Source organism: Nyctereutes procyonoides, unplaced genomic scaffold (genome assembly GCF_905146905.1).
Source record: "Nyctereutes procyonoides isolate TBG_1078 unplaced genomic scaffold, NYPRO_anot_genome, whole genome shotgun sequence".
In the NCBI taxonomy this organism is placed as follows: Eukaryota; Metazoa; Chordata; class Mammalia; order Carnivora; family Canidae; genus Nyctereutes; species Nyctereutes procyonoides.
In genome coordinates, this window is record NW_026575126.1 from 23905254 (window position 1) to 23927258 (window position 22005).

Genomic DNA, 22005 nt, shown 5'->3' on the forward strand with positions numbered 1-22005 from the left:
GGGTACATGATTTTGTATAAGATATCAGAAAGATAAGCAGGCTCCATTCAGGTCCTTATAAGTCATATGAGGAATTTAGATTTAACCCATCCATCCATTCATTCATTTATCCATTCCACGAATAGTTTTTAGCTACTCTTATGGGGCCTATATGCTAGGTGCTTGACATAAAATGTAAAAGGAAACATGTCTTCTACACTCACAGAACCTAATAGTCTCTCCAGGGAAATCCTGAAAAAACATTTTTAATCAGGTATGAATAGTTCTATGATGAGGCAGCTATGCTAACATGTGGGGTTGCCATGCAAACACGAAGTAGAGGTGCTTAATCTGATTTTGTCATCGGACATGGTGGTGAGGGTAGTGGCAGAGGAAAGAAGGAAGATGTTCTGGGAGAAATGATGTTTAACCTAAAGTCTAAAGAATTATTAGGAGTTAGGGAAGGAAGACAGAGGTAGCAATGTCCTAAGCATAGGAAAGAGCAAGTGTAAAGAGCTCAAAGAGAGCCAGAATGTACCTCTTCTAAAGACGTAAAAGAATTTCCGTATGGCTAAAGAGTAAAATGTTTGAAGCCATGTTAAGGAGTTTGGATATATCCTAAATGCATTGGTAAGAAATATTTAGAGCATTCAACAAAATTACTGGATATAAATTTGCATAGATGAATAGATATCCTATGTATTACTAGTAATCATCTAAAATGTAATAAAAAATGTCAACAATAATATTAATAGTAATAGCAAATACATATGAAGTCCAGTGACTGGCACCAAAGCCTCTACTCTGAAGCACTCTGCAGAAAATATAAATCTCCTAGTCCAGTGCTCTTCACTGCTCTGCACTGTTTCAATAAACTTCGCTGTGCAATTCATATCTGCATTGGACTGTTTTCTCATCCAGTAGCTTCTCGGTCCACCTTCCCTCTTTCAGTGGGAAGACAGGCACGTAGCTCTGCACCTGCACAGACACAGCCTGGTGGCATGTGGTGAGGCAGCATCTCTCAGCACAGTTCCTCGGGTTAGGGGCTGGGGCCTGTCCTCATGCCCTGTCTTTAAGCCTGCCGGCTTCCTTTCCAGTGTATTTTTCCTACCTGCCCTCATTCTTGCTATTTACAATTCTCCCCCATTCGAAAGCTCATTTGCTTCCCATTGTTCCTGGATCCTTTCCATTCTGCACATAATATGTTGGCCAACATATTGACATTTTAAAATACAATTTTATGATTCTATGGACATTCTATGGACAATTTTATGATTCCCATCATGTTGGCCTCGATGAACACATTTCCAACAGTAAAGGCAAGGTTCGTGGACAGCCCAGATGTTAGCTAGTTGAAGAAGCTCTCAAAACCTTAAATTACCTAACGTGCTACTTTGGAATTACCATGATGCCTTTGGGAAAGATATTTATCTGACTATGTTTAATTTTCTAAGGCAATAGCAAAACAAAAAACAAAACAAAACAAAACAAAAAACAAAACAACAAAAACAAAAACCCAACCTGGGAGGATTTATTTGCTTAATACTTTCTGTGGTGATATTTTTATTTTGTATTAAACAGACGCACTATATAAATTCAGTGCTTCCACATTTTATCATAGTTTAGGTATATTTAAAACATCACATACTATCAGCATAAGCATGAAATTTGTTTACTGGATTTCTTCCTGAGCTGAGTCCAGACACTCCTTAACTTAGAACAAATCACACATACAAAATGAAGATAAAATGCCAACATCCAGAGCAAGGCGAGTAAACATTGTCATGAGCACCGGGCTTGGAGTAAGGAAAACAGGGTTTGTTACTTGGCTTTTCTCATTAGTAGCAGTGGGACCCTCAGCTAAAGCCGAGCCTTGCTTCCCTCATACAAAATTAGGACAGTGGATCTTGCCTTTCTTCCTTTTATTTGTTTACATGAGTTCATTACTCATGAAACCAACATTTCCTGAGTGCCTACTATGGGGCAGGTGGTTTTGGTGGCTAAACACTCTCAGTCCCTACCCTTACAGGTTGTTATAAAGGCAAATGAGACAATCATAGCAAGTGCTACCATTCATCATGTGCCAACTATGTGCCTTGGACCTGACATTATTATCTCTACTGTACTGCATTCCAGGGACTCCATATATTACCTGGCAGCCTCACATAAACCTTTTCTGCTAGTTCTTACCTCCAGGTACATGGGAGGTAACTGATGCTCACTTGAGAAATTTAAATATTTTTCAAAGTTAGATACTCATAGAGGTCTGAGTGAGATTTGAATCAAGATGGGTCTCATTAAAAGGATCCTGATTTTGCAGTAAAGTCTATCAATATTGAAAGGTCTTTACAACATAAAGCATCATGTTAAAAGAAATATTATTTTCTTCTATTGTTATTCATATCATTATGTGATGCTGTAAAAACAGAGCAGAACCAAAACCTAAACAGGAAGCGAGTTTACTCATGTTACTATGGGAATTCTCATTATGGTTCTTTAGATTCCTGGTTTTATAGTCTGAAATGTCTATTCTTTCTTCCCCTGTGGGCACACTGTCCCCTTGCTACTGTCCCTCTTCTGTCGACAGATTATGGCTGGGCTCTTGGTAAGCACAGTATTTTGAAAGAAAGGAATAGTTTTGCTGGAGAATCACTGTGTCAAGAAGGTTGTGTACCTCCTTGATGATGAAAATGCCAATTTCTTATAAAAAGGCAAAAATTCTCATTTTAAAAGGTTGAATATAATGTTACTTTGCTAATTTCAAATGACTACTTTTAGGTCACTGAAAAAGTCTAAATATAAGAATAATCTCTAGGGTCTGTAACATTTTCATTTGATTCAAGAGGGGATAAATTTTAATTCATTTTAACCTCTTGCCTTTTGGTATTTGGCTCTTCTGACAGGAAGCATCCATCGTCTACTGTGACGTTTGTGTCCTTACTACGATAGCCTGCCTTAACCAGGAGTCTGTTTTCACATATCTTTAAAAGCTAAATAAGATCCTAAGTTTCCTGACACAAAGTACATATGCTACTTCAATAGCTATATTGAAATTGTAATTGAAATATGGCATACATAGAAAATTACAAAAATTGTTATTCTATTTTTACAAAATAGAACATTATGAATACCTCAAAAGCATAATGCATGCCATCTTTCAAGTATTCAGTGCCCCAAGGTAACCACTATTCTGATTTCTATTACAAGACAGTATTAGTCTTGTCTGCTTTTCAGCTTTATATGAATGGCAATAGACTCCTATAACATATACCTTTTTGTCTCTGACTTCACTCACTCAACATATTTCATGAGATTCATCCATATTTTCTGTGTAGTAGAATTTTGTTCATCTTTCCTGCTGAATAATAGTCCGTTGTGTCAATATACCATAATTTATTTCACTAGATGTAGGCATTTATTTTCTAGTTTGTGACTTTTAAAATTACTGCTCCTTTGAATATGTCATTTGGCGCATGTATGTATGCACTTCTCGTGAGTGTAGATCTAGGAATGGAAGTTTGGGGTGTTAGAGTATTAATATTTTATGTTTTAGTTTTCCAAAGTGGTTGCATTAATTAAAAAGATCTCACTAGCAATATATGAGAACTCCTGTTTTTCTACATCTCTACCAGACTTCTTAATATTAGCCATTCTGGAGAGGTATAGTGGTATATCATTGTGACTTTAACTTACATTTTCCGAAAGATTTATGAGGTTGAACATCTTTTCGCACTTTTATTGGCTACTTCTATGTCCTTTTTAATGATGTGTTTTGTAGGAGGTAGAAGATATCTCCCTAAGGATCTATAATTAGGATATTTGTATAGGTCTGTTTCCGAATTCCTGGAATGTGTAAATATATTAGGTTGCATGGCACCGGGGACTTAAGGCCAAGGATAGAATTAAGTTTGCTGATCAGCTGGCCTTAAAATAGGGAGATTATCCTGGAATATCTAGATTATCCCAATGTAATCACAAGAACTCATAAGGGTAGAAGATGGAGTTGAAAGAGAGAGCCAGAGATGGCAGTGGGAAGGACTAGCCTTGAAGTTTTGCTGGCTTTGAAGATGGAGGAACAGTGCCAATGGGCCAAGGAATGCTGACAGCTTTTAGAAACTGGAAAAGGCTAGGAAACATTCTGCCCTAGAACCTCCTGAAGAAATGCAGCCCGATTTATACCTTCATTTTAGCATGGGGAGACCCATTTCTTACTTCTAAACGATATGACTGTAAGATAATAAAGCTGTATTGTTTTTGTCCACGAATATTGTGGCAATTTGTTACAACAGTAGTAGGAAATTAATACTTGTGTGTTCAAGTCTTTTGCCTATATTTCTATTGGGTCTATCTTTGATTTGTAGCGGTTATTGATATATTATGGATATGAGTGCTTTGGTTTGCTTAGTATTTCTTACCTATGTTTTAAGAGAGAGTCACATAATTTTCTTTTCTGCCAACATCCTCATCAAGTTTTGGTAACAAAGTTTTCCTGGCCAAATGAAAATCACTTTAGGATTGTGGCCTCTCCTTTCTCATTCTGTCATAGAATAAGTGTAAGATCACTGTGCTGTGTTTCTTAAATGGTGGACTTTATCAATGAAGCCATATGGGTCTGGGATCCAGGTTTTCTTTCTGATAAAATTTTATAATTAAAGGATTCTATTTGCTTAGTAGATATAAGATTATTCAGATTTTCTATTTCTTATTTTAGCTTGATAAACTATATTTTTCAAGGAAAATCTTTTAATTTCTCACATTTATCTGCATAAAGTTGCTCATAATATCTTCTTTTTTAAATGTTCGTAGGGAGACACCTGGGTGACTCAGTTGGTTAAGTGTCTGGCTTTGGTTTCCACTCAGGTTATGATCTCAAGATTGTGAGATCGAGCTCCATATTGGCTCCATGCTCAGCACAGAGTCTGCTTGGGATTCACTCTCCCTCTGCTTCTCCCCCTGCTCATGCTTTCTATCAAATAAATAAACTATTATTTTTAAAAATGTTAACAGGATCTGTACTGATGCCCCTTTTCCTTCTTGAATTTGGTAGCGCTTTCCTTCTTTCTCTCTCTTTTATCTTGATGAGTCTTGGTAGAAATTTACTAGTTTTAATTTTTTTGAAGGATAAACTTTTGGGCTTTTTTTTTTAAAGATTTATTTATTTATTCATGAGAGGCACAGAGAGAGAGAGAGGCAGAGACATAGGCAGAGGGAGAAGCAGGCTCCCCGTAGGGAACCCAATGTGGGACTCGATCCAGATCCTGGGATCACACCCTGAGCCAAAGGCAGGCGCTCAACCGCTGAGCCACCCAGGCATCCCTGGTTTTTTTGATTGTCATTACTGTATGTGAATTTTCTATTTCATTAATTTCTTCTTTTATATTTAAAATTTCCTTTCTTCTAATTTCTCTGGATTTAACTTGCTTTTTTTATTTTTATTTTTTAACTTGCCGTTTTTTAAAAGGTTACTTAAATCATTTAGTATTTTAGTCTTTATTCTCTAATATATATGATTTTTGATGCTAAACATTCTCTTCTAATCATTTCTGCTACAAATCACAAGTTTTGATATTTTTGTTTCACTCAGTTAAAATTTCTTCTAATTTTCTTTCTTTTTTAACTTAATTAAAAAAATTAAATTTAAATTCAATTTGCCAACCTATAGTATAATACCCAGTGCTTATCCCATAAAGTGCCCTCCTTAGTGCCTGTCACCCAGTCACCCCATTCCCCCACCTTCCTCCGCTTCCACAACCCCTTGTTTGTTTCCCAGAGTTAGGAGTCTCTCATGGTTTGTCTTCCTCTCTAATTTTCCCCAACTCAGTTTCCCTCCTTTCCCTTATAGTCCCATTTTACTATTTCTTATATTCCACATATGAGTGAAACCATATGATGATTGTCCTTCTCCGAATGACTTATTTCACTAAGAATAATACCCTCCACTTCATCCATGTTGTGAAATGGTAGGTATTCATCCTTTCTGATGACTGAGTAATATTCCATTATATCTACATACCACATCTCTTTATCCATTCATCTGTTGAAGGACATCGTGGCTCCTTCCATAGTTTGGCTATTATGGACATTGCTGCTATAAACATTGGGGTGCAGGTGTCCCAGTATTTCACTACATCAGTATCTTTGGGGTAAATACCCAGTATAGTGCAATTGCTGGGTGATGTCTTCTTTCATCTATGGATCAGCTGGAAGTACAATCCTTAATTTTCAAGTATTTGAGAATTTTCTAATTATCTATTGTTATTATTGATTTCTAAAACAATTCCACTGTATTCGGAGTAAAGATTCTCTTTGATTTCAGTCCTTTGAAAAGTGTTGAGATATGCTTTGTAGCCAAGCATGTTGGCTTGGCTTATTTATGGTGAATGCTTATTTTACATCAAAGGATATGCATTTTGTAGTTATTGTGAACAGTCTTGTACATAGGTCTAGTTTGTTAACCAGATTGTTCAAATCTTCTGTGTCTCTGTAATATTTCAACATCTGCTTGTTCAATCAGATATTGAAGGAAGTGTGTTAAAATCTACTATGACCATATATTATCCAGATTTTTCATTCTATTGGTTTTATTCAGCTTTTTGAGACTATGTTAAGTATGTACAATTATAGATTATAGTATTTTCCTTGGGGATTGACCTTTTTAACATTACAAAATGCCTCTCTTTATCCTTAATAATCCTTCTTACTTTAAATCTACTGTGTCTGGTACTAGTTGCACTATGTTAGCTTTCTTTGGTTAGTGTTTGCATGGTATATTGGGTATCCCCTGTTCATGGCCTCACATTCTTTTGGCTTTACATCTGATTCCAGTATTAATTCTGATTCTGGAAATAATTATACAGAAATGAAATTTTAAAAATTCTTTCTGTTATAAGGATTTGAATCAGCATATCAATTGGTCTCATGTACTAGGAAAATATTGATAGAGTAATTAATACCAGTATACGTCCTGCTGAAGTTACTAAACCTGAAGGCTGAAAAGTAAATTGGGCATCAAGACAAAATTCAAGTCATGTACAAAGAGGAAAAATAGCAGCTTGATATTAGATTCTTCCCTATATAATCAATGCTAGAAAACAGTATGTTGCCTTCTGGGGGGAGTGTATCCCAATAGTTTTTGCATAAGCAAGTTGTCCTTGAAACATAATGAATAAACATGATTGTGTTCACAAAATTTAGGAATCCAGAACTTACAAAACAAATAATCCAAATTAATTGGATTTACATAAGCAGAATTTAAAGTTTTGAAATGATGAAAATATAATTTAAAAATACTAATGATTAATTCACCAAATATAGAACTAAAATCTGAAATCTGCCTCAGTTAATAGAATGTGAATACTATAAACCTTAACAATATACAAACAAAATCAAATGATCAGAAGGGGGAGGAAGTGTGTGTCAAATCCATGCTACCATTTGGGGATGGTAGGTTTTGGCTGATTTTTAAAAATTTTTCATTGTTCAGGCTACATGGATGCCTCAGTCAGTTGGGCATCCGACTCTTGGTTTCAGCTCAGGTTGTGATCTTGGGGTCATGGATCAAGCCCTGGCTAGGGCTCTGAGCACAGAGTCTGCTTGGGATTCTCTTTCCTCTTCCTCTACTTGCATGCATTTGCAAGTTCTCTCTCTCTCTCAAATTGTTTTTTTTTTTTTTTTACTTTGCCTTCTTTTATAGTGAACATGGGCCATTTTTACAAAATCTATAAAGTCATTTTTCTAAAAAAATTAAAGAGAGACAGCAATAGAGCCATCTTTAGGTGAATTTTTCTCACCTTTTTCTAAATTACTTTCAGGAAGAAACTTTATATTTTATCTTTAAAGACACTACGGACTGAATTATTCTTTGTTATGGTGAGCCTAATGTGATCAATTTTTATTTGGGTATCACTAATGAAGAGTGAATCCTTTTTCTCTGCCACTCCTAGCATTCTCTATCATTCAGGATAACCTTTCATATCCCAGCCTTCCCTGTTTTAAGTCAAGTCTGTCATCTCTTCTTCTTAGATCTAGCAACAGACAGCGTCACCCAAAAGGACACTCTCTCAGGAGCAGGATGGCGGTGGGGTGTTCTGGTTTGAAAGCTCATCAGATTGACAGCCATCCTGCCATGTTCTACAATAGAGTAAAAAATTAAAATGCAGAGTGTCCTATTTTAGGATCAAGGATGAAGAGGACAGGAAAAATTGGCTCACAATTATTGAGCACCTGATGTATTCTGGGCATGGTCAGAGCAACCCTGTAAGTTAGGTGTTCCCGGTCTCACTTTATAAGTGAGGAAGCAAACTTGGGGAGGGCAGATGAATGACTGTGATCATGGGGCTATCAGGGAAAAACCGTGTTCCCCGGTGCCCTTCTCTCTCTTTCTACTGACATGGTGGAAATGCTTCCATCGGCCCATTAAAAATTATACAATTTTGTTTACTGCACTTAAAACAATCTTAAAGTTTCACTTTTGAGACATAGAGTAAATTTTTGCTCCAAGTTGCTTTTATTTTCACAATGTCTACAAAGACAGCAGAAGCAGACGATTCCAGCCAGAATCAGAATTTCAGGGTGAAACAATATCAAGCACGCAAAGAGTTAATTGTTCTAGCTCTAATTAAGTGTAGTCTTCTTAAAAAAAAAAAAAAAAAAAAAAAAAGCCTGCTTTATCCTGGCAAGAAGCCTGTAAAAAAGGGACGATCTGTCACAGACTCACAGAACACAGTAATTAAGGGCTGAAACGCTTCCCAATCAAAGAACGGGAAGAGTTCACTCAGAGTTAACTGTTTAAACAGCATCCCTTGTGAAATGGCATTGCCACTGTATGTTTTTAGATTGAATTGATTTAATTTCTTACTGTTTGCTTCTAAGTAGGAATTAGAGCCTCCATCAGGACTGGCTAACGGGGCTCATCCTAGACCGAGTCCCCCGGGACAGGAGCAGAAGGGCTGCAGAGCAGGGTGCGTGCTGTGCTGGGTGCGCTGCGGCCGGGCCTGGTCGTGGGGCTCATGTTTGCAGCAGGCAGCAATGATGAACAATTAATGAACCCACATTGTGTTTACACGTCTCATTTTGAAACCAATCATTTCTATGCTCTAAGTAAGATGTTATGCTTTCACAAAAGCATTAAAATTCACAAGTAAATGAAAATGTGTGTATTGTTCCAAAAGTATGCTTAAATTTCACATGTTTCGTTTCACAGCAGAGCCCTAGTCAGTCAACACATTCATGTAGTGACACCTGTAACTCGCACATGGTGGTTTAATTTATAACAGTTGATTTCCTTTCATAATCAAACAATCACCTGCACCCAGCTTCACGTATTGGTCCATTGTTCTTCCTTGCTGTCACCGTTAGCCCGTATGTAGGCTTCACCCAGGACATCCACTCCGCTTAGAAAGTAGAGCAAATGAGCAAAAATGTTGAAATTGTCATTTTCTTCTTACCAAGGACATGAGGGTGGCCATTTTTCTCAACTCACCGGGAATTTGTGTTTATATGCACATCACGCAGTCATTTGTTGCTCATATTAAGGGACAGATTTGGTAAATCCTATTTAGGTCTAATGTGACTTGTGAACAAAATGTGTTATTCACTTTTTAAAAGCAATTAACTATTTCAGCTACCTGATAAAAATCATAGCTGATATTTGTTGCGATTTTATTTTTTTATCAGCTACTAAGCCCTTTTGTGCACTGCTTTTGAAAAATATTTTCAAGAACCGTATGAAGAAAGTATTTTAACTATTCCTGTTTTACATGGAATAAATAAGTCGCCCAAGGTCACGTAGGCCGGGGTTTCTCACCCAATAGCTTAACCACGAAGACTTGATTGCTGTACTGTATGTCCTTCTTAGAGATACGAATGGCAGATGCTCTTAGTTTGTGCACCAGAAGACTGTTTAATGATTAGAAAGGAGTAGAGAACCTTTTAAGAGTCTAACATTATGTCCGGATGGTGGCAGATTAACTAGGAGGATATATCTCACATCTATACTAGCAAAATTCTGAATCATTTAAATCAGTGAAACGAGAGCAAGAGGCTTTGGGTTTTCGAACTCTTACTCTTCTCACTTCCAGCTCCTGGAATGTTTTGTAGAAGCAGAGCAAACCGAAAAGCCAGCCATTTATGAAGCCAGGTGGATATCCTCTTCCTCCATCTCATTCCCCCTTCATTCTGCTACTCTTAAAAAATTTATTAAAAATCTCATCACCTGGGGAGCCTGGGTGGTTCAACTGGTTAAGCCCTCGACTCTTGGTTTTGGCTCAGGTCATGATCTTAGAGTCCTGGGACGGAGCCCCAAGTCTGGCTCTGTCAGTGCTCAGTCTTTCTCCCTTTGTCTCCCTCCCTTTCTGCTGCTTCCCCTGCTCATAAACACACCATTTTTTAAAAATAAATAAATAAAATCTTTTTAAAGAATCTCATCACCTAACTATGGATTTATCATGTTACTAACTCATGCAATCCATTTTCCATTCAAAAAAGGTTTCTTACACTGGAGACATTGTGACAGGCAATGGACCAAGACCACAAACCATTTTATACTTTTTAGTATGATCCAAACTCTTTGGAGAAACTCTGGCCCCTGGCACAGTATTTTCACAGCCATAAGAGTTTGGTTTCCTGTGATCTCAGTGGTACTAAACAATAAATCCTGAACTACATGTTTAGCAAAGCAAAGGGAAAATGGATGTCAAGTCCATTAATCACAGATAAAAAAAATTTCTGGGTTGGAATGTCAACCAGGCATTAGCTGTGCCTTGCACTATAAAATCTATTCAAATGACCTCCTGATTAGGTCAGCTTGTCCTCTTGCCCTGAGATATTTTAAAAACAGAAACTGGCAGTTAGAGCTATAATCCTCATGATACTTCAGGCTGTACATAGTAGATATTTGGTCCTAAGGACAACCATAAGCAACTTCTCTGTAGCATTTCGCTTGTAGCTGTCAGCTTGACCAAATCACATACAAAATCGATATCAAACTGCATGTTCTGTAAAGTAAATAAGACCATTAGATGAGAAGTGTTTCAAGGTAATTCTAAATAGTCTGAAAATACACATTTGTAACTGAAGGATTTATTTAAGATTGATTTTGGGAAAAGTAAAAGTAAGCAAAACGGTGTTTACTTCTTACATTCTAGATAAAAGGGAGCATGAAAAAAATCTGAATTGTACCTCTCAAAATTGATATGGTGGAGAATCTGATGTTGGCAATTGTGACTATATTAGAAAGGGAGTGATATTAACGGCCAACCATTTGCAAGTTGCAAATGCCCATTTAAAAATTCCTAGTGTAAATGCACAGCCGTACAATCAAGTGCATTTACAACCTGTGAATTACTAAAGACTTGGGAGGCAGCCCCTCGTCCCTGGCAGATGCTATCCACATTCCTCAGCTCTCCTGGTGGCGTTCAGAAACACAGGCTGCTTCTGGAGAAAAGGAGAATAAAGACTCCAAAAGGCTTAGATTAGAGCAGCTTTGAAATGGAATGCATTTTAAAAATGTGCTTTAGCGCTGCTGTAAGATGATGCTATTGTTGTGTTTGTCATACTTCTGTTAAAAATGAGGCCATTTATACAGCGTTAGAGACAGTGAGGTGGGAGGGAGAATTGGGAGATGCTGGAGTGTTTGATGATATTCTTTTCCTTCCTGGGCGCCGGGAAATTGTGCAGTTGTCATTCACATTAGCAGAATGTAGAACATTAGCTGAGTGATACCAGGATGACCTCCTGGGAGGAACCAAGGCCACTTTGCCCATCATGTTAACCTCTTGAGTGCCACATTACTGAAGGGTTTAATGTGCATGAAAGAGTTAAAGAAAACCATTTAGTGGGAGATATGATTCTACGAAACAAAATGGATAAATCCATTTATCCAAAATGGATAAATGATAGGAATGTCATAATGCCAGAAGATAGCCTCTGTGGTCCAGCAATTTTGGTAGCCAGAACACATCTGTTTCACTTCCTGCTTTGTATATTCCAGCCTGAAAATGAGTCTGCCTATGTCCCCACCATTCCCAACACTCCCATCCTCCTCTACCCTCCTCTACGTGCACCCTCGAAAGAAACCTTTGGGAGACAGAGAACTCCACAGCCAACCTATTCTGATCCATGCATTCAATGAGTGTAGTTTCACTGTTTACCTCAAGACCCATTTCTTTCAGATTTTTAACTCTTAGGTATATCCTATGCATATCCTTGAACTCTTAAGTTTGAAAATGGATGCACTTTATTTGGGGGGCATATGATTTGCTAGTAATTATTTTTAAAAATACATCAGGGATTAGGGTGCCTGGGTGGCTCAGCCCATTAAACAGCTGGCTCTTGATTTCAGCTCAGGTTGTGATCTCAGGATCCTGGGATCCAGCCCCATGTTGGCTCTATGCTCAGTGGGAAGTCTGATTAAGGATTCTCTCACCCTCTCCCTCTGCTCCTCCTCCCCCCACTCCTGCCCTTGCATGCATGTACTCTCTCTAAAATAGATAAATAAATGCTTAAAAATATATATATTGGGCATCTCCAGGGAACAAGAGCTTTGGGTAGAGTACAGCATGAACAAAGTACAATTTCTGTCTTCCAAGATCTTACACTGCAGCTTCACAGTTAAGCATATTTGTTTGCAAAGCAATATGTACAATCCTTCCTTCCCTTTCCCCCAAATTAGCAGAAAAATATGTAGGACACTCCATTCTCTACCCCAAGGATCATACATAGAAGTATTTTAAAAATAAAATTTTGATTAGGAATTGGGAACAGAAAGTTGTTTCTGTAAAAAAAAAATAGCTCAGATTGAGCACAGTCTTATTCTGTTTAAGAGAAAATTCATATTTAAAGAATCCAACCTCCTCACCTTATGCATTCTCTCTTCTTTCTTAATTTCAAACTGTTTAGCCCATAGGTATATCAATTTACTTATCAAGTTTTCTTGAATTTTTTGTTGTCCCCGAAATCAAGAACCTCACCCTCTAATGGAGGAGAAAGATATAAATGGAAAATTATAGCACTAATTAGTTTCTATCAGAGAAGTAGGAAGAAAGTGCTGTTGAGGCAAAGAGGAGGCACAAATTAACATGGCTTGGTTAGGAAGGGAGAGGATGTCTTTTCAGAGGAGATGATAGGAGTTTTCCAAGTAAGGGAAACCAAGGAAAGTGTAAACTAAGCAGCAGGAACAGCAGATACAAAGACACGGAGGCTAAAGTAGTCTTGCAAGGTTGAGGATATGCAGTTGGTTATTCAGAGGCTTCTTGAGAATCAGGCTACAGTGAGGTAAAGGAGTGGGAAAGTAGGTAGGAATGTGAGCTGAAGCATCTTATACGGCAGACAAATGAATCTGGATGGCTCTTTTTGGAAAGAGGGAGTTATGGTAGTCTTTTAAGCAAGAGCATGGCAGGATCAGTGTAACATTACAAAGATCACTTCATAAAAAGAAAGGCATTAAACTGAAATAAAAAGAGTTGCCATCTTTGTGATGTTTGGGAAGTAATGGATGACCAGCTGTGATCTCATGAGGATAACCTGGAGAAGAGATGGTCAGATCCTAAACAGGACAGTGGTGTTGAGGCTACAGAAGAGGAAGCACATTGTACAGGCTGTCAGTAAATATATTAAATAAAAAGTGGTGACTAACTTGATATGAGGCAAGATGGAGAAGACAAGAAGGATTCTAGATTTATCAGATTACTCAATCGGTAGTTGGTGGCACAAGGCAAAAGAACAAAACAAGACAAACCAACCAAAAACCACAACTGTCAAAAGGAGCATGTGTTGGAGGCGAGGTAATGAACTTGGCTTGGGATATGTTGAGTTCTGAGTGTCTGCTGGGATCTCTAAACATCTGCCTAAGCCAAACTTGAAACAGGGAGCCTGTCACTATATCCCAATGCATAATGCCAGCCAGCTGGGCACTCTCTTGCTTTCTGTATGCTTCTGTGTTGCCTCTTGTTCCAGACCTGTGTAGCAAGATGAGGGAGAAGTAGAAGCACACCATGAGGGGTGAGAAAAGAGGCTGACCACGGTTTCCTTTTGCTTTCGAGCTGTACTAACTCTCAAGTAAGAGAGGTGAGAAACCAATACTCCAAATAGAGTTTGGAGCATCAAATAGTAGACAACATCAGATATTTTGATTATAAATATGGCTGAGTTTTTCTATTTCAGTGACTTTGGGACTTTTTGGTGGCTAAGAGTAACAAGAGGATAACTGGAACGTCATCCAGTGGCAGGGAAAGAACTAGTGGTGAGGAGGAAGTTGAAAGGGCAGTGAGTGACAAAAATAGAGTGCATCATAATCACCACTTCCAAATCAGGAGTCAACACAGAGGAAGAAGAGAAGGCTTTATACTGAAGCATGAATAACACCAACATTTATGGCAGAAGAAGAGCCATCTCTGGAGGAGAAATTGCTGGGGAACAACACCCTCTACTTTGTTATGAATTGAAACCTCACTTTTTTTTTTAATTACCAATCATCTTTCCAGATAAGTAAACTGAAACGTGTAGAGGGAAAAATTAGCCCTAAGGTCACATAACTCGCATGTGGCAGAGCTAGGGCCCAGAGCCTGAGTGATTGATCTCAAGACCACTGTGCTAACTATACCCTAAATCTTCAAAAAATCACCACTTTAGAATTACAAGGGGAACATGAATAAAGAACTGAGCAATACTAGAACCAATAATAAAATGTCGAACCTTTCAAAGACAAGGTTGGTAAGAATGTGATGCTGGGTCACAGCATTGCAAATAAAATTGGCATATGATTCAAGATACTGTAAATCTTCAACACCAAACCGTAAACCCTAATAATAAATGTGTCTTCTCTCCGAGCTTTCCCACACCATAGGCAGATGCTCAACTCAATTCAATGACTGAGGTTAGCTAAAGATCCTGACCAGTGTTAGTGACCTGCTGTTCTTCAGGGGCCCTGGAGGAGCCCCAGGGAGACCCTGCTCCTTGTTCCTCCCTGCACCAACACCTCCGTAGTAGGCTTTGTTGTTATTGTTGTGACTCATCATTACAGAAAATCCTCATTAAAAATAATCTTACATTTGGGTTTCAATTATGTACTGAATGACGTTCTTTAAGGAATGTATTCACTAAAAAGCCTGGCTTTTATGGGTTACTTCGCCTATTTATTTACTTATGTATTTTATTTTTAAGATTTTATTTCTTTGAGAGCACTAGCGGGGGTGGGGTGGGCAGAGGAAGAGGGAGAAGCAGACTCCCCGCTGAGCAGAGAGCTGGATTTGGGGCTGGATCCCAGGACCCTGGGATCATGACCTGAGCCCAAGGCAAATGCTTAGCCTACTGAGCCACCCAGGTGTTCCCACTTTAGCTACTTAAAAACATGTTTATAAGTAAAGCTCTAAACTGATTTGAGAAACCTAAGATTCACTTACTGTTTTAGTTTTCGAACAATGATATGTAACAAGAATAAGGACATGCCCCTAACTGAAAAGGTGCCCCGGTGAGATGGATTATGGTTTGAGACCAGGAGGCTCCAGCAAATGTTTAGCAGTGGGAGCCATTGTTGGCTGAGGCTGTCATGCGGTTAGCATGATTGTTTTTTTCTTCTTGAAGACTTTCTTTTTGCTTGACCTAGTCTTCACTTAAGTTTTAATTTTGGAACTTTTTTCTGATAGAAACAGCATATAGAACAATAAAAATAAGATTAAATTGTTCTTTTTGAAGGAAGGCTGATTGCTGAAGTGAGAGAGGCCAGCCACAGCCCAGAACTGCAGAACTATACTATTCAACTGTAAATAAAAATCTGTAACATCCTGGTTTTCTGTTCTCTAGTATTACATGTCCATCCTTTCTACTCTTGCAACTTTGCAAATGCCATCTTATTCTAAAAGAGTGCCTTATCGATAGAGCAATTTTCCAGGAAATTGATATCTTTCCTCTCCTTTTTAATCTTCTCTTTCTCTCTCTCCTTCTCTTTCTCTCTCTCTCTCTCTTTCAAACACACACACACACACACACACACACACACACACACACACACAACAGTATTAATAGTATAGAAAGTCTGCTTTGCCTGCCATTTGCCCCGGATATAGACCTGACCACTGAAGGAAGACTCTGTCCTGACCCTAGTGATACTTGTTATTTGATTTCTTAAATTAATTTTTTATTTGTAATCTCAGGTTTTGTTGACCTTGGAGAACTCTCTGAAAGAGCAATCTGAGAACCGATTTCAGTGTGTAGACAGGACTATGGAGAATAAGAAATAATGGTGTAGTCTGATAGGTCAAATTTTGGATTCACATTTCAAAGGTCAGAAGTGCAAATTTCATTAAGGTTGTATTTATGATAAAATTTCCTTTTAACAATATTTTTTAATCTGTAGTTTGAAAATTGAGAAGATGATCTATGATTCAGAATATTTCCTATGTTGGGAAAAAAGGCTGAGTTGTAAAAATAAATATAATGATTATGGCTAAAAATAAGATCTTATTACACCAGACCTTTACTGATGTCAATATGAGACAGGAGTTCAGAGGTGAATGGACAAATTTGCCATTGAAAATTCTCCTTTGGAAAAAATTTGGACCCTAATATCATCAACAGAATTTCTGCTAGATTTTTGACATGATAGACTGGTTTGGGTTTGCACACACTCTGGGACGTGGGTGTGAATTGGCTCAGGCAGTCTTGGATGTGGAACGGTAGCTACGTTAGTTCATAACAATGGAGTCCATAGAGCTCTACCCCTGGCCCCCAAATTCATAGCCTTTTTTACATACAAAATATATCCATTCCATCCCAACAGCCCCCAGTATTGCAACTCTTTCCAGCACCCACTATAGAATCTAAACTCCAAACTCTCATCTAAGTAACATCTGAAATGAGTATGGGTGAGGGGTGTGTGGTAGGATTCAAGCAGAGGCAGAAATCCTCTCCAGCTGCAGATCTGTGAAACCAGACAAATGATGTGCTTTGTCTGGGGCAGGTATAAAATGGAGAGGAGAGAAATTGGAAAGAAGAAAGGGATGATGCATTCCGAGCAAGTCCAAAATCCAGCAAGGCAAATTCCACCGGATCATACAGCTTGAGAATTTTCCTTTTCAGCTCGATGTCTTATTTTCTGGGCCTACTGGGGTGGCAACTCCACTTCTGCTCTGCCGGGCAACGCCGCCCTTCAGCTTAGTGGGGTGCCATCCCTGAGGCATTAGATGGGAGGAACCCTGGCCCCAGAAGCAGAAGAAGCCCCCTTATCTTTTGAAGTCCAGGAGGACCCAGTCCTGCCCCCAGACCTTGGTGAGGGAAGCAATGTTATGACCTCTGAATCCCTTTCAGGCTCTCTCCTTAAGGAATGGTGCACATTCATAGCTGAAGAGCCTTATGGTCTCGTCTTGTAAAATCCAAGAATTCTGATAGCTTTCCTTCATTCTGTCCTGCTTTCTCTGTCTCCCTTAGTTCAAGTTGGCAGTGTCTTTGCTGGTATAATCCTGTTTTCTTTTTATTGAACCAGGCTGGTGGTGTTCTGTTCTTTCTTTCTTTTCCTCTTCCTCTTTTTTTTTTTTTTTTCAATTTAGACAGGCTGAGAATTTTCCAAACCTTTAGGTTCCTTTTTGCTTAACACTTCCTTCTTCACTTCCTCTTCATTTCTCTCTTCTCACATTTTACTTTAAACAGTCAAGAGACTCCAAGTAGCTTCTTCAACACTTTGCTTAGAAACATCCGAAGCTAAATATCCAATTTCATTGCCTGAAATTCTACCATCCACGAAACAGTGGAATGCACTTTGTAACAGAGACTGCCTTCCCTTCCATTGCGATTAACATGTCCCTCTTTTCCATCTGAGACCTCACCAAAATTGCCCTTATTGTCCATATTTCTAGCATGCACCTCAAAACTTGTCCAGGCTCTACCCACCACCCAGTTCCAAAGCTGCTCCCACGTGCCTCAGTGTTTGTTACAGCAGCTTTCCACTTCTGGGTAGCAAATCTGCTGCAACCTCATCAAAACCTGATTATCTTTCAAAGGCCCATCTCCAAGTATATCAGATTAGGGGTTAGGCCTTCAACATATGGATTTGGGGACATGGGGTGGAGGGACCTGGTTCAATCCATAGCAATAGAGAAAAGAAAGGGAAAGAAGCACTTTTTCCTTTGGCTGTGGCTTTCCTGTCTCAGCTCTAGTTGACTCACATCATCTGTGGAGGAGGAAGAGATTCAGAGAGTCCTGGGCTCACACATCTCCACTCCTAACTCCTATTCCCATAAACACATGCTTTGTTCATTCTATCACACTGTAATCTTGAACAAATTGTTAAATGGGCCTAAGGCTCAGTTTTCAGGAGTTTTGGGGGCTGAGTGAACAATGTCAAAGGCCAGGTGGATAATAATAACAGGGCGAAGCTAGACCATAAAGGCTGTGGCAAATGTGATAGAACATGACCCAAGTAAGCCTATTTCAAGTGGCATCCATTCATTTTAAATGTCAGAGGCCAAATCTAATACGCTAGGCAAGAACTGGCCACAACTGGACTAGCTCTCTAAATTATCTTCAAGATTGAACTATGTGAATTAGCTGTTGATACCAAGTACATTTTCTCCTACTCTTTCCATTCCCTAAGACTCAGTGAAGATTAGGAAATTTGTCCCATCCTGTTTCCCTTAAAATATTTATTCAAGATTCTCTTGTGGGTCAATGAGCTTGGATTCTTTTCTCCCACAGAAACTTCCTTGAGATAGTGAGACCATGCTGAGACAGATCAGATTTGGGAATATGATAAGTCAAAAGCACCGAGTCATTCAACTCTAATGAAGTCATGGCATTTAAAAAATGTTATTACAGTTAACTGGCCGGCTGTATGTCTTCTGGAATACTATCTTCTTTCATTCTCCAATCAAGGTGTGATGATCACATTCTGCTGTTGTCACTTTTTTTTTTTTTTTTTTTTTTTGGTAGGAGGCTCTTCATGTGGGAAAGAGAAGGAAACCCATCTGAAGGTCATTTGTATATTCTAAACTATCAGACATTATTGAAAATCAAAGGACCAGATTATTGATGTCCAAATTGATCAGCTTTACTGGCATCATGATTCCAAAGCCACTAAACTGCTAAACACAAAAGGGTATTTAATATTACACGTGAACATTTTATGCAGAATCAGATGATACATGAAATGTAGGCTCATTGTCTCTTTAAAAGGCTGTGGGATTATTTCACAAGATTTCAGGTCATCTTTTAGGATTTTATCTGCAGTTAGGCCTCTAGTTTGGGTATTTTTATGCCATACATAAACCTAAAATCTGGGGCATCTGGGTGGCTCAGTGGTTGAGCATCTTCCTTGGGCTCAGGTCATGATCCCGGGGTCTTGGGGATAGAGTCCTGCATCAGACCCTGCGGGGAGCCTGCTTCTCCCTCTGCCTATAACTCTGCCTCTCTCTGTGTTTCTCATGAATAAATAAAACAAAACAAAGCAAACCCTAAAACCTGGAGCAGGTTAGTTCCTTATGAGTGATGTGTGTATCTGTGCGTGTGTGTGTGTGTGTGTGTGTGTGTGTGTGTGTGTTGATGGTGGTAACCAGATCCTTACAAGAGACAAGGTATTTTCCTATTGTCAACTGTGACCTCCTGGGGGCAGGATTGTGCTTCTCAGGCTTTTGGTTCCCTTGGATTTGGTGGTAATTTAGTGATGACCCTACTGTTTTTTTCTGGGTTATAACAGAACCTTGAAAAGAGGGATTCACTGAAGAAAAGGGGATCCAGACATTAAACTCTGAATCATATTTCTTAATCAGGGGCTTGCTGAACCCCAGCTCCATGCATCTCTCCTCTGGATCAGTCTTCCTTGGAAAGTCCCTATAAGGATAAGGATTGTGTGAGCATTATTGTCATGTTAGCTTCTTCTGGTCATCCCTGCTGCCCTCTGGCACAACAGCCCTTCATCCCATGGCTCATCAGTATCACAAGGCCCTGAGGCCTCTGGTTGTGACTGTGAACCCTAAGTGGCTTTGGGACATCCCCAATTGCCAGGGGTTTGCTACTTTCTATCTTAATGATTGCCTCCTAAAAGGAGAAGATGCTCCTTTTCTCTTCCATACTTCTCATTCCTTAGGTCACATACGACAGGATTTGCTCCCTGAGTTCTGTTCACTGGCCCTAATGGAGTATTACTTCATTTTATTTGAAGTTTGGACAATTTCCCTTAACTGATTTTGGGAGAAAAATCAAAGGATTCCGTACAGTACAACACACATATCATTCCTCCCAACCAATGTCCTTTAGAAGGGTCCTTGATAGAGTGCAGACCCTCAATCTTTCTTCTGTCGAGTTGATTTATGGTGCCATCCAGCCTTGCCATCCCCCTCCCCTTTCCCTTTCCTTCCTCTCCTCCTTTTTCTCTCCTTTGCTTCCTTCTTCCCTTATCTCATCCTTCTTGATTACTGATGGATGTGTGGAGTCCAGACCTTGAGGAAACAGTTGAGAACTGGCCCCTTGTTTGGGGGCAGGTGGGGAGAACGAAGACTAGGAAGCCGCAAAGAAGCACTGAGGGACATTTACTTGGCCAAACTGCCTCCCAAGAGAGCCACCCACTAGTCTCCCCAAGGCCGGGCTCACAAGCATTTGGCTTCATCCCTTCATACTTGGGAGACTGGAGGCTTGGAGGTAGTTTTCTCACTGCCAGACAGGATACTTTTGGAACATAAACTCGAGGGAGGCATCAATAAGAGAGGGGGTTGGGGTAAGAACTGTTTCATTTATTTATTTTTTTCTACTGCAAATAACCCAGAACAGGGTGTGTAATATAAGATGAGGAACCAAGGACGAAATGTCAGCCCTGTTTAATTTACCTGTTTGTCTTTGTGGGTTTCCGTTAACCCTTATTATTGAGTCCTCGTAGTTCTATTTTCTAATTAAAACATATATGTGGCTAATGAGTTTTCAGAATAATAAAGCATTTATAATACTCTAATGAAGGGCATTCTTTTCATCTTTATTTACTTAGCAGCATAATCAAGACCAACTTAGAAAGGTTAGATGTGGTCAAAAGAAATTTATGAAGAGTGGCTATTAAGAGACAGAGCATATGTATGCAGGCTGTGGTTAAATAGCGGTAAGTAGGACGTGTTTATTAAAATGATGCAGGGATTTTATCCCTTCATTCTTGATGTCTCTTAGTACCTGACATTATACTGCTATGGTTTCCATGGAAACAGCACACACTCTTCCTTTCAGCTGTCCTGAAGTTCAAGCCCTGCTGTTGCAATAGAAATTCTCAGAAACACCTCCACTTTTATTAAAAACAAAAATACTAAATCTATGCAAAAAGTAAAAGCAAAAAAAGAGGGCCAAAAAAATCCATTGACAATATTGCAGAAAAGAAATGAGAATGTGCGATATTTTCATTAAGAGGGAATCAAGAAACAATTTACTATGCTGGAGGTCGAAAGCGTCTGTCATTTCCTTCCCCTAAATTACCTTAGAATTGATCCTCCTGAGCCTGCCTTAACATCTGCACCTTTCATTTCTAATGCAATATATTCTACTATTTTTAGTTTTCTGGAAGTATCTCTTTTACTGTTTACTGATTTAAGAAGTCGTTTCTCTGTGACTCACAAAAAAATGTTGATTTTTGTCTATAAATTGTGACTCTAATAAAGAGAGGTTAAATTTAGAATAGGAAACCCAGAATAAGACATTTCACATGTGTTCATGAGGTGGGTCTCCAGTCCATAGCAGCCTCTTGTCTGGTTTATTAGCTAAGATGCTTTGGGTTGCAAGTAACAAAAAACTTAACTTCGATTGGTCTGTGTTGGAAATGGATTCGTTGACTTATGCTAACAAAGTGTCCAGAGGTATGATTTGATCTGGGCTCCAGGTCTGGCCCTCTGGGATTTTTCTTAACTCTGACCTCTGTGTGCTGATGGAGTCCTTAGCCTGGCTGCTTCACTGCTAAATGCCTGGGGCAGTTACCCAAATTACATCAGGTACGGCCTGATGCCATACAAGAGCCAGGAAATGAGGTCATCTTTTTTAGGATCCACCTACAAAATAGCTCCTTTAGATTTA